Source organism: Narcine bancroftii, chromosome 5 (genome assembly GCF_036971445.1).
Source record: "Narcine bancroftii isolate sNarBan1 chromosome 5, sNarBan1.hap1, whole genome shotgun sequence".
NCBI lineage: Eukaryota > Metazoa > Chordata > Chondrichthyes > Torpediniformes > Narcinidae > Narcine > Narcine bancroftii.
Genome location: NC_091473.1, coordinates 100,070,288 through 100,092,342, shown reverse-complemented (window position 1 = coordinate 100,092,342; position 22,055 = coordinate 100,070,288). Strand labels below are relative to the sequence as shown.

Sequence of the window (22,055 nt, the reverse complement as noted above, 5' to 3'; positions counted from 1 at the left end):
CAGAATGATTTCTGATCCCTGAAAATTATCACACTGTGTTGTGATCATCTCAGAGTCACTATTCATTAAAATTAGAATTTGGTTGTTACCTTCTGATTTCCAATCGTATTTTCATCCCATTATTAAACATTTAACCTGAGAATGATAAAACATACAAAGAGGCTGTCAAACATTTGAATGTTTATTTCACATAGCACAGTACAGCACAAGAATAGCCCAACAATGATGTCAATCAAAGTAATCCCATTTGCGAGCACATGATCCATATCCATGTTGCCTGCCTCTCATTTGTTTGATCAAAAGGCTCTGAAAGAATGCTACCATATCTGCTACCTCTCCTGGCAGTGCATTCCAGACAGTTAGCACTCTCCATGTAAAAGAAAATAATGTCTTCTTCACATCATCCCTTTCTCACTTTAAACCTTACCCTTCTCTAGATATACTCAATACAAACACAGGCTGCAGGCTGCTGGAGACTGGCTCATGGGAACCAGGTATCAGAATCGGGATTCAAGAGGGTGCTGAGGGCAAGAAGGGCTCCCGAAGGGCCTCAGCTGTTGATCATTTTCAGAGGTTTGGACCTGGATCTCGGGTTGACGAGGGTTTGACCAGGAGCCTGTGTGGCTGCAGAGGCTGCGGGAATCCATGGACACCCAGTGACTCTGAAGGGACTCTCCTGTTGTTAAGGGTGCCTGGAAAAGTTCATAGCGACTCTTTGTTTGCCTTGCAATAGGCAAAAGTTGATGTCTATCATGTAGATGACATTTTTATGTATTATTACGCAACAATAACAGGAACCTTGAAACTTGAACTTGGCCTCCACCGCCATCTGTGGAGGTATCTGTTTAGGGGAATACAGGCCAAAAGTAAGCAAGTAGGATTTGCCCAGGCAGACAACTTGGTCGGTGAGAATGAATTAGGCTGATGGGCCTGTTTCTGTGCCAGCTGCAGTATTTGATGTAACAGTCCTGATAAAACAAAAGTGGGCAGAAATATGACATTTTCTTCAAAGAAAAGTTCAAGAGATTTGTAAGTAATAGAAAATTTCTTTATGCTGCGATACCAGAGTTTTAAAGCAGCACTATGTTTGGCTTTTCTGATGTCAGTAATCCACTTCCTGCAGCTGTCTACATCCTTTTTCAATTTAAAATCACATTTTGGAGGGAGGGGAAGTGGTAGCCTGGGCACTTTGGCGACAATCTACAATTCAGATTTTGCTCTGATTTTGGAGTAAGTTTTGCTTTTTTAAAAAATCAAGCTTGTTATTCCCCATAGGAGGCTTGTGTATTATTGAGTTTTGATTAACTGCTTTGTTTAACATTTTTTCCCCCAGCTCTGACTGGATTTTGGAGCAGTCTTTTAGTGGCATGGAGCATGTAAGCCTTACCTCAGAGACAACACTGCAGTGTTTCAGAAATATTATGGGTGCCACCAGAGTCAACAAGAAACACCTTAGGGGAGATTTGCACTGTTTGGATATGGAGATCCCATTGCAAGCAGTAGTACACAGCTGCCACCAATGTCGTGTGTGAAAGGAAAAGAAGAGCATTCAAAAATAATTGAATGTAACAGATTGGAATTTTAAAAAAATTCTATCTCTTCTCATTAACTTTTTCCACCTTTCCTGTGGACTTGTCTGATATCCAGTTCTGAGTGTGCAGAACCTTCAACCAAGTATAGTTAATGAACCAAAACTTGTAACCAGCATGTGTTCACCGGTGAAGCACAGATAAAGCTGACCCCCCCTGCCCCCAGATGCAATAAACATAGAATCCTCCTCGTCCTCAACTACCACCCCACCAGCCTCCGCATCCAACACATTATCCGTCGGAATTTCTGGCACTTACTACAGGATTCCACCACCAGACACATTTTTCCTTCTCCTCCCCTTCCGGCCTTCTGCAGGGACCGCTCCCTCCGTGATTCCCTTGTGCATTCATCCCTCCCCACGCATTGCACCCCTAGCACCTTCCACTGTGCAACACATGCCACACCTCCTCCCTCACCATGGTTCGTGGCCCCAAACAGGCCTTTCAAGTGAAGCAACACTTTACATGTACATCCAGAGGACTTAATTACTGCATCGGGGTGATCCCCTTTGTGGCACTCTCTACATTGGAAAGATCAGTCACAGATTGGGAGATCTTCTCGATGAGCACCTCCTCCCCATTCACAACAACAGCGACCTCCCAGTAGCCAACATTTCAATTCCAAGTCACACTCATGCACTCACATATCTATCCATGGCCTTGTGTACTAGCCCAACCAGAACACCTGCAAATTAGGGGAACAGCACCTTATTTTCCATCCGGGCACCCTCCAGCCAAATGGCATAAACATTTTTATTGCTTTCCATTAAACCTGCTCACTTTTTCTTTCCACTCCCCTCTTTCCTGCCTTTCCCGTTCCTCCACCCACCCAGTCATCCCTCCTCCCCCTCAGTGCTGCTGTCCCCTCCCTCCCCTCATCCACCTATACCACCTCCCTCGCCTACCTTTCTGTTCGGACGCCTACCAGCATTCTCTCAAGCCCGAAACGACGGTTATGTATTTTACTTTTGCTACATAAAGGCCACCATTTGACCTGCTGAGCTTCTCCAGCATTTTGTGTTTTTACTTCAACCACAGTGTCTACAGAATTTTGTGATTTACTACAGATAAAGCTCTGTTCTACCTCTTGTAAATTTCCTTTTGTCGACATGCTGGTTTATATTATCCCAATCTTAAAAGGCAAGGCCTGAAACAGCAGCATGGCCTAGCTGCCTTAACACCATCAGTACGGCAGTCTGGAACAAGCCCCATCCACAAACTCATTAAAGAAACATTGACAGCTGACAAAATCGCACATCCCAGGCCGTCAAAGCTGTCAAGGAACTTGAATGCTTCTGGAGGTCCTGTCATCAGAAGTATTCCATAACTTCTACAAATTATTTAAGCTCTTATATCAAATTATTAAAGTTTACAAAAACAGTAATTAAATCAAAGTACTTAAAAAAATGTAAACAATTATAATCTGCAAAGTAAACTCCTAAAAACAAAAATGGACCTATACTCACCTTACTCCCTTATGGGAGGCATAGAGTCATGGAGAACTACAGCATGGAAACAGGCCCACCAAGTCTGTGCCTCCGTTAGCTGCGCCTCTGTGCCACCCATTGTTGGGCTTGATATATAGGATACTGAAAAACAATAAATGAGGGATATCAGGTTTGAAACACCGCCAGCACTGAATATCTAAAAGATAGGGCCAGGAGCAATGTGCTGTGCTTGTTGTAATCTACATAAACTGCAGCTGAGATTGAGCCGTTGTTAGACTAGATGATGTCCTAATGAGTGGTTTCTCCAGCATTTTTATCTACTGAATGATGTTCTAATATAAGCTTTTCAAAATAATATAGTCACATCTGAGCACCGTGGATCCACTGACAATGGAGTCTAAAAGATCATAGCTTGAGCTTTGGAAATCTTCTCAATTATTTTTTACCCCCTCTGGCTCCTACATGCTTTCAGTTGGTAACATTCCTTATACTTTTCCCTTTTACTGCCTTCTTCATGCCATTAACTCTTGATAGATTTACCAGTGCTTTGATTTCCATTTATCAATTACATTTTATATTTGTCATCTTTTGCATTTCTAAAGTCTAAAGTATGTGCAAATTGATGGGTTTGTGTTTGACTATAGTTCAGAGAGGATATGGTAAGGAGCAAGAACTTTAGATGGAATACAAGGAAGAGTTTATTCACTCAGTGGGAATGACTTGCAATGTGGAACATACTGCCTGAGAGGAGTGAACCTCACAACATTTAGGAAGTACCGAGACAATCACTTGAATCACTAAGACAGAGAAGGCTCCAGAACAAGTGCTGGTTAATGGAATTAGTATAGATGGGTATCTGATGATCAGCATGGACTGAGTGAGGAGATGGGCCTGTTTCAGTGCTATATAGCTCGTAAATACTATTTCATTGCAATCTGTGTTTGTTGAATGAGCAGTGGCTTTACAAATTCAGAAGTATCCCTTTAATTTAACTGTTAAAGTCCCCAATTCTAGGACAAAGGTCAATGGGAAGTCTTAAGTGTTACATCAGAAGTTGCTCACTTACAGTCTGTAATCGCTCTCTTTGCCGGAGTGGAGTAAGAGTTTGGAATGGAATGATGGCATGTAAAATTTGGCACTCAAACACTTATTCAGTTTTTTTTAAAAATCCTGATTTATAACAACAAATCAAAAAGGGAATAATAAAACAAATTCTACGGAATGGTCAGAGTCCAGATTATCTCAACTGTCTCAGTTTGGACTCAAAAGTATCCACTTTTTCTAATATAGATTACAAATGTATTTTTATTTCTTTGTATTATTTTAAATGACTTGAAAGCCAGCATGTATATATGCTCTGACTTGGGAGCATAATATCACACTTAGCAGACCAGGTCGAGAACAGTGGTCTGCCTCAAAAGAGAAAATGTAAAACAGATGTGTGACAAAGAACATTCTATAATACACTGGGTTGTGAAATTCTCCCGAGGAATAAAAATAAGCAAAAACAACATGATCTCTTAGCAACATGTGCAAAGGCAAAGGGCTTTGTTGGCATCTTGAATTTGAGGGGCTTTTTTTTTTTGCTTTCTGTAGAGGAAAAAAGTAACATGGCAATTTTGGCCAAATTAACATTTTCTACAATTGATCATAAATTTACAAAACTTTATTTGAGCTAATTTGGATAAATTGATAATTGAGATGATTTAGTATTGGGAAATTGAAATTGATTTCATGTAACGAAATAGCACAGCTGTAGGTTTATGGGGTTCCCCTGTGTGGTTGAAAAAATATCAAATTAACCCATTAAACTAAAAGTAAGGGTGTGTGCATGGATCAGTGATGATTTTCTACTGTTTTCAAGTGAAATGAGAGAGAATGACAGTAATATGCTTTCCCATTTGACCACATGCTTTTATAAATATAACAGATGGTAACTGATACGAGTCAAGATTTGTCACTGGTTCTTGCCCTTCAGTGATTGAATCATCTGGTTGCATATTGTTGAAACATGCTCAGAATTTAGCAGCAAAGAGACTTGAATCTAAATCATAATTCAAGGTGGCTGTATTAGAAGGTATAGTGTGTTTTGTCTAATATACATATCCTCTGGTCTAGAGAGTTCTGAATTGCAATACATGGAAATTGGAAAATGGCAATGTTTTGAGGTAATGGAAAAATAATACCCTCTCGGACTGTGAAGTGTCTTTTAATGCATTTCACATACATTTCATCCTGTCATGACAGTTGGTGGATGAGCAGTTGGCAGCTGTGATTGGAGCAACTGTATTAAATGGAAACATTTTTTAACATATGAAAAATGACAATTTAAATTATCATTTGCAATTCAGTCTTGTGCGACGGATAAGATTTCATAAAAATCTAGTGGCTTTGAATGCATTCATATTCTTGAGTGATCAAACAATGTTTGGAAAGCTGCAGCCAGTCACTTTTCTTTACTGCTAGGCTGGATCCTTTATCAATATGCTCTTCATAAACTGATCAATCTAATGGAAGAGGCATCCAACCAACAAAATAGGTCTGAAAATAAAATAGAAATGAAAATATATATCTTCCTTTCAGATGATATTTGTAGCAAGGTAGAAAGTAAAGGGTTGAATATTTACATTCATACCCTGGTATTCATGGAACTATGGCTGACTAAAGGTGTCAAGCTCAGTCCTATTAAAATTGTGGAGAGATTGGTAGCAATATAAAAAGTGACAACTGCTAGCATCCACCCAATTAATGTCATTGAGCCCTTTGAACATCTGAGTTGGAATTTGAGGTCCCCAGTTACCACGTTAGAACTCCTTGCTGGATAATCTCAACAGGTGAAAAGGCTTTCACTAAGCAATTTAGTAAATGAGTGAAAAGTTCAGTGTAACATGCTCTCAAACTTCTAGCACTGAACATTCTGATTCTGAGAGTGTCTTTCAGAGGAGAAACATTGTTAATGGAACTGAATTTCAGAAACAGAGCTCCATCCATACATTATGTTACACTTCAGACCATAGAACAGACGATAGCTTTCAACACCTCTATCTTTGTTTTGCAATTGATATTATAATTTTTTAATTAATTTTTATACTTAGACATATAGCAGTGTAACAACCCCTTTCAGCCCAGGAACCCATGCTGCCCAATTACACCCAAATGAGCCACAACCACTGCTACGTTTTGAACAGTGGCAGGTAACTGGAGCACCCGGAGGAAACCCATACAGACACAGGGAGAAAGTACAAACTCCTTACAGGCTGTGCCAGATTCTAATTGATGCTGTAACAGAATTGCGCTAACTGCTACACTAACCATGCTGCCTACTTTGCTTTTGAAATGGTAGAATACCCTGGACAACAAGATTTTTCTTCCTGAAAACTTTTGGGTGCATTTTATGGATTTTAGGCTGCTGATCATGAAGATCATCTTAATTTTTTCCTATCATATACAATTTTTTATATATAACCTATTTTTGTAATTTTTTTTCTGTTATATTTTAAGCTGAAAGTTCAATCTATAAAAAACAAAGTTACTTTTACAGAAGTCTTTTTGAGCTTTTAATTCAGTTCAGGATTACAATTCAATGCAGGATTATTTTGCATAAAGGACCAAATGATAGATATCTAAGAAAGGGAATGCTGCAATGATCTTCTCTATGGAAAAGTTGAGAAAAAAATATTAATATGTTCATAACCGTGCAAATTACAAATGGCCTCTCGTGCAGGAAAGGTTCGACAGTCCAAGTAAGTAACCAACATTTTCCCATGTGTCTGTTTTCTGTGCCATTGATTATCACAATAATCCACAGAACATTTCATGTCCAGAATAATTTTAGATGTGTACAATGAATTTTCTCGCAAGGCTGTGTTCTCGCACCAACCCTCTTTTCAATCTTCTTCAGCATGATGCTGAACCAAGTCATGAAAGACCCCAACAATGAAGACGCTGTTTACATCCGGTACCGCACGGATGGCAGTCTCTTCAATCTGAGGCGCCTGCAAGCTCACACCAAGACACAAGAGAAACTTGTCCGTGAACTACTCTTTGCAGATGATGCCGCTTTAGTTGCCCATTCAGAGCCAGCTCTTCAGCGCTTGACGTCCTGCTTTGCGGAAACTGCCAAAATGTTTGGCCTGGAAGTCAGCCTGAAGAAAACTGAGGTCCTCCATCAGCCAGCTCCCCACCATGACTACCAGCCCCCCCACATCTCCATCGGGCACACAAAACTCAAAACGGTCAACCAGTTTACCTATCTCGGCTGCACCATTTCATCAGATGCAAGGATCGACAATGAGATAGACAACAGACTCGCCAAGGCAAATAGCGCCTTTGGAAGACTACACAAAAAAGTCTGGAAAAACAACCAACTGAAAAACCTCACAAAGATAAGCGTATACAGAGCCGTTGTCATACCCACACTCCTGTTCGGCTCCGAATCATGGGTCCTCTACCGGCACCACCTACGGCTCCTAGAACGCTTCCACCAGCGTTGTCTCCGCTCCATCCTCAACATCCATTGGAGCGCTTACACCCCTAACGACGAAGTACTCGAGATGGCAGAGGTCGACAGCATCGAGTCCACGCTGCTGAAGATCCAGCTGCGCTGGATGGGTCACGTCTCCAGAATGGAGGACCATCGCCTTCTCAAGATCGTGTTATATGGCGAGCTCTCCACTGGCCACCGTGACAGAGGTGCACCAAAGAAAAGGTACAAGGACTGCCTAAAGAAATCTCTTGGTGCCTGCCACATTGACCACCGCCAGTGGGCTGATAACGCCTCAAACCATGCATCTTGGCGCCTCACAGTTTGGCGGGCAGCAACCTCCTTTGAAGAAGACCGCAGAGCCCACCTCACTGACAAAAGGCAAAGGAGGAAAAACCCAACACCCAACCCCAACCAACCAATTTTCCCTTGCAACCGCTGCAATCGTGTCTGCCTGTCCCGCATCGGACTTGTCAGCCACAAACGAGCCTGCAGCTGACGTGGACTTTTTACCCCCTCCATAAATCTTCGTCCGCGAAGCCAAGCCAAAGAAGATTCTGGTGAAGAAAATCCCCACTGTCTGAAACCGAAAAAGGGGACATTATTCTTATTGATTAATTGAATTTGAGAACTGATTATTATACTTGAATTTACAATTAGGTAAAAAGTATATCTTCCACCATGGTTAAGGAACTTCCATGGAGTAGTTCCCCCCATTAGTAATACATTTTTGAAAATGATCCACGGCTTTCCCATTTTCTGCAGAAAGAAATGTTAAAATATCTTGATAAATATGATCTTTTTAAGTATTTCCAAGATGTGGGAGTTGGAACCATATGATGATCAGAAGTTTCCAAACTATCTGCTATCTTCTTATAAACAAAAGAATACTGTTTTCTTTTATAGACTTGTATATCTGGTATGGAGGTGCCAACTCTCAAGACAAGAATAAACTCCAGAGGGTTGTTAACTCGGCCTGCGACATCACAGATACAAGACTTCACTCCATCAAGGACATCTACATGAGGCAGTGTTTTAAAAAAGCAATCTCTATCCTCAAAGACCCCCACCGCCCAGGCTATGCCCTCTTCACTCTGCTACCACATGCCTAAAGACGAGCACTCAGCGGCACAAGGACAGCTTCTTCCCCGCTGCCATCAGATTCCTGAATAATCAATGAACCAAAGACATTGCCTAACATTTTGGGAACTATTAGTTATTTTTATTGTAGTGTTTTAAGATGGTTATAATATGTTTATTTGCACTGATTCTGCTGTAAAACATATGACTTGTTCATGACAATCAATCCTGATTCTGATCCTGATTCTGACATCAAATAAAACGGACTAAATCAGATCCCCTTTTTCAGACTTGCTAAAAATATTTCTGAACTTAGTTTTGGTGTTGGGGAAGTGGATAAGGACACAGCTGTGTTATGTGGCAGCTTCACAATGATCAGGTTGTGTCCAGCCCAGGTCACACACCAGTTTACATCTGGCTCAGCTTCCCACATTATTACTTCTTCGCCAAGATAATTCAGTTTGCATGCCCTTCTTATTCCTGTACACATGATGAAATTTCTCCACAACCTCAAAGCCTCTCTGTTAAATCAGCAACTAGGCCTGAACAACATAGATAATAGTGCGGAAAATATTTGAAAACGTGCTTTATCTTTGGCCTTAAAGCAGAATGGAGCAAAATCACATTTTTATTTACTGGATTCTTCAGTACAAAATACACTCTTGCATTGTAGAATAGATTTCTTTAATATATGTTTGACTGATTAGATGAACAACAAAATAATTACAGTTTTTTTTCATGAAAATGAGGACAGAGGCATTGTCATTAGTTGGCAGATGCAAGCTGTCTTGCAGTATGGCATGCCAGCTTGTTGAGACCATCTAAGGAAATCAGATAGTCATTACATGTAGTCCCTGTTAACAGTTTGTTCAAAATGATAAAAGATTAATAGACCTAATACTCTGTTAACGTTGGTTTTGTTAGTCATAGAATGGCTTATTCAGTCTTCTTAAATTAACACCAGACCGTGTAATGAAATGTCAGAGGAGCCAATGTTTCATCATGTGGCCATTTCCATGTGCAAGTTAAATATTAAGGCTTGTGATACACTATGTTGTTGAAATATATTTGAAGAGTTTTCTTAAGCCAGGAAAATCTCTTATAAAATTCATTAATAATATCATACAAGGTTGCGACAAAGATCATCTATCCTTCCTCATCTTCCTCTCCTTCTCTCCTTGTGTGAAACCTTTGAAAGGGCTGACAAAGTCATCCACCTCCAAGAGCTCCAAATGCAGTCATCTGGTTGTGTGGGTCTGCACCAGCCAGATTATTGGACTGAGGGATGGTGTCTATGTGGACATACCAATAGAATCACTTGGAAAGGCTTTTCCTGCTATCTCTGGTCTCACCCAAGAATCTATCCTTACTCCTCCTCGAAACCTCATTCACTCTAGCAACATCATCCAAAACCACAGCATCAGTTTCCACATACAGGCTGATAGGACTTAGCTTCTGCAGAGCACGTTGGACATTTTTGCCACATTAATGGTTCAAATAATATGCAAGTTGCTGTTATTTCTTTCTCACTTACAAATGGTTGGGTAATTTCCAGTGAGGGGAGGTCAGATCTTCCACCCACATCCACCTTTTCATTAAATGACCAAGGAAGGGGAATTCCTGGACTGAACTGAAAAATTCACCATATCCTTTGGCAAGTGTCAGGATAACACAGGACCTTCTGCAACAGGGCAGCACTGAGGGAAGCACTTCAAAAGTATCCTTGTGGCTGTAGAATTTGATATAAAATTGGTACCGGTGGATTTGAATTGTCTGTTCATGTTTGGCTGGACTTGTATCCCCAGTATTTCAGGCCTGAATGTCAGCAGTCATCAATTGTCTTGGCATTTTCTGGGAATCTTCAGTTTTCTTTGTGATTGTCAGAGCCTCACATACCCTTTTTAATGACTCTGTCAGAGAGAGGAAAATCAAGGGAAGTAAGAATATAGGAGAGTTTAGGCATTACATCCTTCAGACAATTGAAGGTGGGCCTCACAATTTCTATGATTCCTCATTTTAAAAACTAAATTCTCAATTGGATCACCTACCAAGTGGGTTTTGAAAAATGTGGTCAGAATCTCGTACAGGTGTGGGGTTACACAGGTGTACAAGGCTGCTGGGTGTTGGAGATAGACCCTCTCGTGATGATGATAACTCTTCATCCTTGTTAATTAAATCTCCTGCTGATTCCACTCACATTAGTACCCAAGGACTGTGAGTGTGATCCAAAGACGAACCACTAGGAATTTCAGGATCATTAACTTTGAATTAGCATTCATTTGTTTGGAGCTGTATTCCAGCTGCAAACTCATGCCTGACACCCCAACATGAGGGAAAACAGATGGCGTTTATGTGCAAACTGACACTTCAAATGTTCAAACTTCATAATGTTGCAACTGTATAAGGTACTGGTGAAACCGCACCTGGAGTACTGTGTCCAGTTCTGGTCTCCATATTTGAGGAAGGATATACTGGCTTTGGAGACGGTCCAGAGGAGGTTTACTAGGTTGATCCCTGGGATGAAGGGGTTGACTTATGATGAAAGATTAAATCGTCTAGGATTGTATTCGCTCGAGTTCAGAAGAATGAGAGGAGATCTTATAGAAACATATAGGATTATGAAGGGTATGGATAGAATAGATGTGGGAAGGTTTTTTGAGCTGGCCGGGGAAACTAAAACGAGAGGACACAGTCTCAAGATTCGGGGGAGTAGATTTAGGACAGAAATGAGGAAAAATAGTTTTTCCCAGAGAGTAGTGAAGGTTTGGAATTCTCTAACCAGGGAAGTGGTTGAGGCTGCCTCATTAAACATATTTAAAATTCAGTTAGATAAATTTTTACATGACAGAGGAATTAGGGGATATGGGGAGAAGGCAGGTAGGTGGAGTTAGGTCATAAATTAGATCAGCCATGATCGTATTGAATGGCAGAGCAGGCTCGATGGGCCATTTTTGGCCTACTCCTGTTCCTACTTCCTATGTTCCTATGTTCCTATATATAGCCGGTTTTGGAAATAGTTGACTGGAGTGACATTAGGGATTCACCCTAATTTTGGCAGATCCATGAGAACATTATATTCACTTTTATCCTGATTTCTGCCCAATTCTACAGAGGTCGATTGGTTGTGATTCACGAAATTTAAGGGTAATATATGAACTGAATATATGAAATATATGAACAAGGTCTTCAGAGTTGAAACAATAGATTGCTTGTATGGTCCGGCCATGAGTCAAGTATATCATAACAGGCCCTGTTTCAGTCCCTGATCTCTTCTGCGTTAGTTAATTTTAGCAACAGCAGGCTGTGGGGCAACTATTGGTTTCATTGTGAATTTGATAGGGTGAAAAGAAAAAATGAACTATGTTTCCAGCCGTAACTCAGGTTGAAAGTTTGTATGAACAGCAATGCCCATTTTCAATCCTGGACCCTGGCTCACCAGGTGAAATTCTTGTCTAATTTGATATACAAAATGTGAACACTTTGATGAATTCTGGAAGACCAAAAATGCTCATATAGTTTAGGAAATTACAGAACATAGGGGAGGAGGGAAAACTGTGGGCACAAAATAATAAATTCATTTGATATTCATTAGTAGAAGCATTTATTGAGTTATGCGGGGAGTGGAGACACAGCACTTCTCCGTGGGGTCCTACCGCCCTGCCCAATTGCCATCAGCTCCGTACAGGTATTAAACAGCTTGTTAAAGGAGCCAATGGTGGTTTATTTTTAAATACTGCAACCAAGGGGTCTAGGCCCATAATGGTGATGCCTATGTTTGGAAGGGCCTATGAGGGGTTGTAAACTCTGGGGAAGCAGAGGACTGGGGAAGATCACAAGAAAACAGGGAGACCACCCCCTGTTTGAGAAGAAGCATGGGATGATGATCATGGTAGCGGACCACAGAGGGGCTCTGAGGCTGAAGAACACACAGGCTGTTGGTGACTCGAGGTGAGGAACCTATGCAGGCTGCTGGATGCTGGCAACTCCAGTCAAGGGACTCGCACCAGGCTGCAGAATGCTGGAGATTGGCTATAGGGGTACCAGTATCAGAACCAGGATGCAAGAGGATGACGAGAGTGCTGGAGGCTTCCTGATTGTGTCAGAAATTTGTGTCAGGGGTTCGCATCTGGAGCTCGGTTGCTGATGGTTTGTACTGAAAGCTGCGTGGCTGTAGAGGATGCACTGGGGCCATATCCTTGGATACTCAGTGGCTCTGGGGGGGGACTCTCTTTTGCTTCTCTTTCTCAGATTGTAAGGGGCACTGGGAAATTTCTGCTGATAGCAAACCTTTGTCTGCCTTACAGTAGACTAAAAAAAAATTTGTGTAAAATTACACTTTATGTTTAATTACATAAAAATAAAATAATCTTGAAATCTTGAAATGACCCTTGTAATTTTATGAGACCTGCAGGGCATTATGATATTATCAATGCAATTATACCACCCTATTTATTTACGGCACGATAATTCTTACCTTCAAAATTAAATTAAGTCAAGTTCTCAATTAGTCTATTATCATTTCATTGTTGAACAGGTAACATTGAATTTTGAATTCTAACCTTGTTTATATAACCATATAACCATATAACCACTTACAGCACAGAACAGGCCAGTTCGGCCCTACTAATCCATGCCATAGCAAATCCCCACCCTCCTAGTCCCACTGACCAGCACCTGGAAAATACCCCTCTAGTCCCCTCCTATCCATGTAACGATCCAGTCTTTCCTTAAATGTAACCAATGATCCCGCCTCGACCACGTCTGCCGGAAGCTCATTCCACATCCCCACCACCCTCTGCGTAAAGAAATTTTCCCTCATGTTCCCCTTATAATTTTCCCCCTTCAATCTTAAACCATGCCCTCTAGTTTGAATCTCCCCCACTCTTAATTGAAAAAGCCGATCCACGTTTACTCTGTCTGTCCCTTTTAAAATCTTAAACAACCAGTGATGACCCGTGTTGTTGCGCAGAGAAAGACATGAACAAGTGAGGTTCTTAGGTAAAACATCATTGGGGTTTACAACAATTATAATCAAATTAAATGACCACCTCTAGGATTGGAGCACATGTCGTATGAAGCAAGATTGACAGAACTAGGGCTTTTCTCTTTGGAGTGATGAAGGATAAGAGAGGACTTAATAGATCTACATAGGATTATGAGGGGCTTAGACAGGGTGGACAGCAGACACCTTTTTCCTGGGGAATCAATACCAAAAACCAGTTTAAGGGGAGTGGAGGCAGGTTTAGGGGAGATGCCAGAGGCAAGTGCTTTTACTCAGAGAGTAATGGGTACCTGGAATGGGGATATCCAAAAGACTTTTGGAAAGGCATAAAGCTGTAAGAAAAGTGGAGGATTATGCATGAGAGGCAGGGAAAAATTAGATTGTTGTGGATGAGGTTTACACAGGTTGTGGGCTGAAGGGCCTGTACTGTGCTGTAATGTTCTCTGTTCCAAGCTCAGAATGCTGGGTATCAGAAGATACCAATGTATTTGAAGCTTATAAAAGAACAAAGCTACCAAAAATCCAAGTGTGGAAGGTTCAAGTTATCAAACTCATAAATACTTGATCCTTCTGTGCCACACTAACTCTCTCCAAATCACTAGTTTGACTATGTGCCATATTTCGTCATTTTTCTGGCACCTCTTGCATTTCACTTTAATACTGGACTATTGATTAATTCACACAAAGCATTTATTTAAAAAAATAATTGCAGTTCCCTGCATATGTGAAGAATCAATTTTACATTTGGAAGCATCTGGTTTTTATCAGGGTGATTGTCAGTTGGGTATCCGTGGCTATGACTACCATAGTAAACCTAGACCTGGGTATAAGTTTCCTCCACTAGCCTCTCATAAAATTCCGTGGTACTTGCTGGGAAATGCTGGTACTTCTACGCTGAACAGCCAGTATTTCCATGGCAAATATCAGCTTGATCTGCCAAAAGTTTCTGGTTCCTTTCTGATCTTAGATCCCTGTGGAGTATAGTGGCAGAGCACAAACATGCTCAATGTGGTCCCACAAATGCAAGAACACTAAAACTATGAATCTGAGCACACAATTTTTATTCAATTTAGACATTTAGAATTTAGAAAAGTGCTGGAGAAATGGAACAGTTCAAGTTGCATCCGCAGGAAGTAAGAGACAGTTCAGAATCAGAATCAGAATTTATTGTCATGAACATGTAACAAAATTTGTTGTTTTTGCAGCAGTCTCCGTGCAAACATTTCTATAAACCACCTTACAAAATAAATAAAAATAATGCAAGAATAAATCAAAGTAAGGTAGTATCAGTGGTTCATTGTGCATTCAGAAATCTGATGGCAAAGGGAAAGAAGCTGCCTTGTGCCACTGAGTGCTCATCTTCAGGCTCCTGTACCTTTTTCCCTAAAAGGTAGCAGAGTGAAGAGGGTATAGCCTGGGTGGTGGAGGTCCTTAGGATAGAGGCTGCTTTCTTAAGATACCACCTCTTGTAAATGTCCTTGATGGAGTGGTCTGATGCAGGCCGAGTTAACAACTCTCTGGAGTTTTTTTTTTGTCCTGAACATTGACACCTCTGTTCCAGCCAGCCAGAATGCTCTCCACCAGTACACCTGTAGGAATTTTTGAGAGTCTTCGGTAACATATTGAATCTCCTCAAACTCCAGACAAAGTATAGCTGCTGGTGATCCTTCATGATTGCTTTGACATGGTGGATCCAAGTCAGATCTTCAGAGAGGTTAACACCCAGGAATTTGAAGAACTTGATCCTCTCCATTACTGAGCCCTCGATGAGGACTGGTTCATGTTCTCCTGACTTCCTCCTGAAGTCCACAATCATCTCTTTGGTTTTGCTCGTGTTGAGTGCAAGCTCTTTGGTGTGACACCACTCATCTAGCTGATCTACCTCCCTCCAATACACTTTCTCATTGCCATTTGTGATTCTGCTGCCAACCATGGTGTCATCAGCAAATTTATAGATAGCATTGGAATTGTGCCTGGGCATTTAATCTGGAATAATGAGTAGAGCACACATCCTTGGGGTGCGCCTGTGTTGATAGTCAGTGAGGAGGAGACATTGTTTCCAATTTGTGGTCTTCTGGTGAGAAAGTCAATGATCCAGTTGAAGGTAGGGGAGGGGGGTGCAGTGGGCCAGGGTTTGGAGTTTGTTGACCAGCACTGAGAGAATAATGGTGTTGAAGGCAGAGCTGCAGTTTTTGAAGAGTAGCTGTATATACGTTATTTTCTAGGTGGTCAAGAGCTGAGTGAAAAGCCAGTGATATTGCATCTGACATTTTGGCCCTGAGCCCTTCATCAGGAGGGTTGAAAATCAAGGAGACACTGGAATAAAAAGGTGAGGAGGGGAAGGAAGCATCGACTGCCTTTTACTTCCTGAGGATGTTACATGACCTTGTAAGCTTCTCCAGCACTTTGGTTTATCACACAAGTCCCCAGCATTCTTGCTTACCTAAAATTATATTCTTGTAAAACAACCAACTTAATCTGCCAGAAAAATACAAAGGCTGTTGATGCTGGAATCTTGAGCAGACAAAGAATTGCTGGAGGAACTCAGAAGGTCAGACAGTATCTAGGGGTAGACATGATCAGTCAAGGTTTCTGGTCCGATCAGGGACCCGCCGCCGCCACTGCCAACCAGGGACCCGCTGCTGCCGACCATGGACCCCCCACTCCTGTCCACCCCACCGCCGACGGCAAGCAGCAACCCCCAACACTTACCTTTGGCTGCAGGCAACAACATCAACACCCCAACACTGTATTTTCAGGCCCAACTGTTTGCGTGATGTCATCACGCAGGTCTCCACTGTCTATATTACAAGTCTCTGCATCAGTAACCCTCGACCAGGACTTCCCCCAACCCCTCACAAAAGCAATGGAACTGATTAAAGTGCATGGACAATATACCAATTGTTATTTGACTCAGGATCAACTGACAGTTTTATCCACCCAGACCTGGCCCACCGTTGCGGACTGGCTAGTCTCCCCACTGCACAGAGAATTTCATTGGTGACCAGATCGCTCTCGACTGGGGTAAAGGGGTATTGCGTGGCGACCCTGAAATTCCAGAGCATCACATTCACAGACTTCAAACTATTAGTCCTTCCCCAATTTTGCGCCCCTGCTCTGCTGGGACTGGATTTTCAGTGCCAGTTTCAAACCATTTCCCTGCACTTTGGGGGGCCTCACGCTCTGCTCTCTGTCTGTAGCCACTCCACCTGGGGAACCTCCTGCCAGCGGCAGCCCGAGCCACCTGTCCCTGCGCCCCGGGACCTCACCTGTAGTCTCTCCACCCTCTGAGGTGCTTTGCCAGGACTTTTCGCAAATCTCACCCCAGGCTGGAAGCCTGTGGCCACCAAAAGCCGGCAATTTAGTTATGAACACAATAAATTTATCACGTGAGGTGCGCAGATGAGGGCATTATCAGACCTAGCTCGAGTCCATGGAGGGCCCAGGTAGCGGCTGTATCAATTCCTCAGGGTACTTTTTGGGGTCACAAATGGTGTCACGGTCTTCCAGCGGGAAATGGACTGGATGGTGGACCAGAACAGGCTGACTGCTACTTTCCCGTATCTGGACAATGTCACCATCTGTGGCCATGACATGAAGGATCATGATGCCAACCTTGAGAAATTTTTTCAGACTGCAACTTGGCTCCATTTGACCTACAATTTCGACAAGTGTGTCTTCCGGACCACTCGGCTCACAATTCTGGGAAGTGTGGTGGAGAACTGGGTGGTCATGCCGGACCCTGACCGCATGCATCCCCTCATGGACTTGCACTCCCCCCCCCCCCCACACCCAGAAAGCACATAAAAACGCTGCCTGGGTTTTTTTCTCTTACTATGCCCAATGGGTTCCACACTATGCCGACAAGGCACGGCCACTCATCAAGACTACTTCCTTCCCCCTTTAAACCGAAGCTAGAGCGGCCTTCGACCGCATCAAATCGGACATCGCTGCTGCAACGCTACACGCCATCGATCAGTCCATTCCATTCCAAGTCAAAAGCGATGCGTCTGACTTTGCACTGGCAGCCACTTTGAACTAGGCCGGCCGGCTGGCTGGCAGCCTTCTTCTCCAGAACACTCCAGGGTCCTGAGAGCCGATACTGCTCTGTCAAGAAGGAGGCCCAGGCCATAGTCAAAGCACTATGTCATTGGAGACACTACCTCATTGGCAGGCGCTTTACGCTGCTGACCGACCAATGCATGGTCTCCTTCATGTTTAGCAATACCCAGCGAGATAAGATCAAGAATGACAAAATTGCCAGGTGGAGAATCAAACTTTCCACCTTCAATTATGATATACTGTATCGGCCAGGTAAACTCAATGACCCGCCAGATGCTCTCTCCAGGGGGACTTGCACCAACATGCAACTGGACAGGCTGCAGAAACTCCATGAGGAGCTCTGTCATCCAGGGGTCACTAGGTTCGCACACTTTGTCAAAGCTCGCAACCTGCCCTACCCAGTCGAGGAGATTCACTCCATGACCCGAGCCTGCCTGGTGTGCACTGAGTGCAAGCCCCATTTCTTTCGTCCAGAGAGCACCCACATCATCAAAGCTACCCCACCCTTTTGAGCGTCTCAGCGTAGACTTCAAGGGGCCCCTACCATCGACTAACCATAACACCTACATCCTTACGGCCATCGATGAGTACTCCTGCTTCCCGTTCACTGACTGCCTCCTCAGAAGCCCTGCACAGCATCTTCGCCATCTTCAGGTACCCCAGTTACATCCACAGTGACAGGAGGTCCTCGTTTATGAGCACAGAGCTGTGGTAGTACCTTCTAGAGCGTGGTATGGCTTCAAACAGGACCACTAGCTGTAACCCACACAGTAATAGGCAAGTCGAAAGAGAGAATGCCACTGTCTGGAAACCAGTTACGCTTGCCCTCCGGTCCAAAGATCTCCCCACCTCTCGCTGGCAGGATGTGCTCACTAGTGCCCTACACTCCATCCGCTCCCTCCTATGCACCGTGACCAATGCTACTCCCCATGAAAAGATGTTCTCTTTCCTGAGGAAATCCGAGTCAGGTACGACCATACCAGCATGGCTCACGGTTTCTGGTCCAGTCCTTTTACGATGCCATGTCCGGTACTCTAAGAGTGATTCTTTGATTGACCGAATGACTCTGCTCCATGTGAACCCAGATTATACCTACGTCGAATACCCAGACAGATGGGAGGACACAGTCTCGGTAAGGGACCTAGCCCAAGCCGGATCAGGTGCAGCAGTGCCTTTATCCCAACCTCCCCCTATTCCTTCTACCCCAGGTCATGTGCTTGAACAGAGGGACCAGCACCACCCCACCAGCTCAGGCCAGACTGTGGACAATGCCATTGGGGAATTGAGCGAAGCAGTGGCCGCACCCTATGGGCCTGCCGGTGACACGACTCCGGCGACCCCAATCCCGGTGCAACGGTGGTCACGCTGGATGGTCAGACTCCCTGACCGGTACAGCCCCTAACCTCCATCCACTCTGGGGTCGGTTCTCAAAGAAGGGGTGAATGTGATAGTACAGATTCTATCACCAATGTGTATATGTACAGATGGTAGTGTAGGATGACTGTGATTGGCTGAGAGTGTAGCCATATCTACTGGCAGGTCTTAAAGGATTGCTCCTAGCCAGACCAGGTCATTCTGGACTGGTCGACCTACTTGTGATATGCTCCAGTCTTTTAGTTAATAAAAGCCTTGGTTTGGATCAACAAGTCTTTGGTTCTTTCGACGCGCACTACAAGAGGTCTCTGTGCATTTGACAATATGTGGAAGTACTTTGAAAATGTAGATGCCATTTTGAAGTATATGTTCACACCCAGCAAGCTCTCACAATCAAGTTCATTATCATCTGATTGTACCTACCTGCATACAAACAGGTCAAACAGTATCTCTCCAGACTGTGGTGCATCGCAAAACCACATAATACACAGTACATAAAGATTACATAAATAATCAAAACAACTGCATATAAATATTTTGGTTGATTGTCATGGTTTCAGGATACTATTTATCAGTCTCACAGTCTGTGGGAAGAAGTCCATTGAAACGATGACTCACTTCTTTTATGCATTATTTGATGAGAAGTACTGGATGAATGGGCCCTCTGCATAGCTGTGGGACCAGACAACATACCTGGTCGGGTACTGAAGGACTGCACAGACCAATTGATCGAGGTCTTCACAGGCATCTTTAAAACTTCACTGCAGCAGTTCAGGATTCAAGACATCCACCATCATCCCTGTACCAAAGAGGGTAACAATAATAGGCCTCAATGACTACGGCCCTGTGGCATTGACATCCACCATTATGAAATGCTTTAAGAGTCTGGTGATTAAATGTATCAAAGCACTCCTCCCAGAGAAACTGGACACATTTCAAATCACCTATAGAAGAAACCATTCCAATTTTGATGCTATAGCCTTGCCCCTTCACTCCATCCTGGCCTAGCATTTAATACGATCCTTCCCCATAGACCAGTAGATAAGCTGTCCTCACTGGTACTCAACAAGCCTCTCTGTACAGGATTCTGAACTTCCTAAAGGAAAGATTACAGTCTGTTCAGGTCAGTAGCAGAAAATCGAGCATCATCACGCTGAGCACTGGCGCCCTCAGAGCTGTGTGCACAGCCAACTCCTGTTCATGCTACTGACCCACAATTATATCACCAGATCCAGCTCCAACAGTGTCATCTAATTTGCAGATGACACAACAGTGGTTGGCCTCATCAACAACAATGATGCGTCTCACTATGGAGATAAATAGAAAACCTCATGAGATGTTGCAAGAGTAACAACCTGAGTCTTAACGTGGACAAGATGAGATGATTGTGGACTTCAGGAGAACCAGGAATGATCAGCCTCTACTACACATTAATAGCTCTGTAGTGAAGAGAGTAGGGAGTAGCAAGTTCCATGGAGTTCACTTTACTATTGAGACCTCTCATGAATACACAATATCTCCTCACTTGTCAGGAAGGTACAACAGTGGGTTCCCTTGCTGAGAAGACTGAATTAGGCAAGGCTACCTGCCACCACCATGTCAACCTTCTGCAGGAAGTCCAGTTACTGTAGAGAAATGAATTAGAGGTCAATCCACAAGAGTGGCAGAGAGGACTGCTGCCTGCCAACCATCGATGTGATCACCATTGAGGACCCTGTCCACCCTGTGTACAGCATCTTTCAGCTTTTCTCATCAGGAAAAAGATACAGGAATATCAGAACCAAAACCACCAGGCTGAGAAACAGCTTCTTCTCACAGTTAGTGAGAATGCTGAATGACCAAAGGAACTTCTCACACTAATCTTCCAAGACTCTCATACTTCTGATACAGTAGTTATTTATTTATTTGTATCTGAAAACTTGTCGTGCATATCTATTGTTTGTCTATTATGTGTTATGTCTGGTTGTGCATCTGCATGTTTTTCACTGAGGACTGGAGTACACTGTTTCAATGGGTTGTACTTGCACAATTAGATAATAAACTTGCCTTGACTTGACTATTCCCCAGCCTGGCAGTCCTGGTTTTGATGCTCCTTCTTTTTCATGGTAGCCGGTTGAAGATACTGTGCGTTGGATGGAAGGGGCCTTCTATAATTTTTTGAGCCCTCTTTAGACAGAGCTCACAGTAAGTGTCATCTGTAGAGGAAAGGGAGACGCTTGGCTGTTTTAATGATCCTCCTCATTGACTTCTTGTCTAATGCTTTGCAGCTACCATACTACACAATAATGAAGCCAAACACTCTCAATTGTGTTCCTGTAAAAGATCATCAAGATGAGGTCGGTAGCCTCACCCTCCTCAGCTTCCTGATGGTAAAGGTGCTGTTGTGCCTTCCTGATCAATGAGGAGGTGTTGTGAGTCCAGGATAGATCATCCATCATATGAACGCCAAGGATCATGGCAAGACCGTTTTATTTTTTCAATAATCCAAATTAAAGGATAAATATTAGATAGAACTTTTTAAGGGATAAATATTAGATAGAACGTTTTAAGGGATAAATATTAGACAGAATATTGTGATATACTGTGAATACTTTGGTCTTTTTATGTATGTTGTGTACATGTTGAAGGTTTGTGATATTGTGTTTATTTAAGTAATTAGATGTTTATGCAAGAACAAAGCGATCTGCTGGAAATTTATCTCCAACTAATTGTAGGTTTTCTGAAGCAAATCTTCACTGAAATAACCTTTGCAGGTGGAGGCAGGACAAAGGAAAATAAAACAAAGATAACCTGATTCTTTTTCTCTGAGAACCACAGTTATGTTCAAAAAAAACCAAAAAGCTGTGCAACAGGTTTCTTCATGCAATGTTTACACTTACTTAATAACATTTCTGATACAGGGGTGATAGGGTTCTTGACTTGGGTGCAGGTCAAAATGTAAAAATATTTGTTAATCCCACTCTATCAGGTTCAGCCAACACTCTTTGAAGTGACATTAATGCATTAGACCTGTAGTG

The 22,055-nt window shown here is 42.8% G+C and overlaps 1 long non-coding RNA gene across 1 annotated transcript; it reads right to left on the bottom strand.

Annotated features, from left to right (window-relative positions):
* Positions 1-200: 200 nt before the first annotated feature.
* LOC138762759 (uncharacterized) lies at positions 201-20,240 on the bottom strand. Its single transcript, XR_011357123.1, has 3 exons — positions 19,732-20,240; positions 3,056-3,178; positions 201-968 (listed from the first exon to the last, which is right to left on the bottom strand). It is a non-coding gene; the product is annotated as an uncharacterized lncRNA (long non-coding RNA).
* Positions 20,241-22,055: the final 1,815 nt, after the last annotated feature.